We start from the raw sequence: 845 nt of genomic DNA, 5'->3' as shown, positions 1-845 counted from the left end.
AGGAGGAGGAGGAGGAGGAGGAGGAGGAGGAGGAGGGAGTGGGGCCGGACCCTCTTCTCCAACAGACCGCGTCTTCAGTGAAGTTCCTCAAATGTTCTGGCAGAGATTCAGCGGTGACAGTCGGACTCAGACTCTTGTTTCTGTCTTCCTCTGCATCTTTTTCTCAGAGGAGTGGAGAAAGTGGAGCTCCTGCTGTTATCTCAGTATTGTTGTTTCTCAATGGTTCGATTTGTTATTGTTTGTTTCATGTCAAGTTTTTCTGGAGCTCGACTTTCGCTTAACTGGCGCTGCTGTATTTCCTGACCAGTCGTGTATCAGATTCCCTCTGTTTTATACGATTCTACTGATTCCCTATATAGGGTGTGCTTGAATTGTATACTTAACACTACCAGGTGAAAGTTTGAACACACTTTATTGAATGTTTTTTGTGATCTTTAAGATCTGAAGCTTATGCTTAAATTAGTTTTGTTGACATATATAATTAAAAAAGTGTGACGGAAAACTGCCAAACACGTGTCCAGCACACATGTGAACACCTTCAATATTAGAAGCTGTACCCTGAAAAAATAAGTTGTAGAAACAATTTTCCTATCAGAAATTGCTAGTAATTTTTTTTTACAAAGTTCTTGTCCAAACTGCAACAATGCAAAGACAAACAACGACACAGACCGAGGCATGTGAGCGTCCATAAAACAGTAGCTGCTGAAGTACCTTTCAAAGAGAGTCAGTGTAGATACTGTGTTACACTTTTAATAGGCTGCCTTCAGAGCCTCACGCTGAGAGACTCGGCAGCACCAAACCCCCTTAACAGCCCGTAAACTTTAGAGGCTGTTGATAGTTATCAA

This window comes from Sinocyclocheilus grahami, unplaced genomic scaffold, assembly GCF_001515645.1.
Source record: "Sinocyclocheilus grahami isolate Dianchi unplaced genomic scaffold, SAMN03320097.WGS_v1.1 scaffold1091.1, whole genome shotgun sequence".
Lineage (NCBI taxonomy): Eukaryota > Metazoa > Chordata > Actinopteri > Cypriniformes > Cyprinidae > Sinocyclocheilus > Sinocyclocheilus grahami.
Note: the sequence above shows the minus strand (reverse complement) of the source record.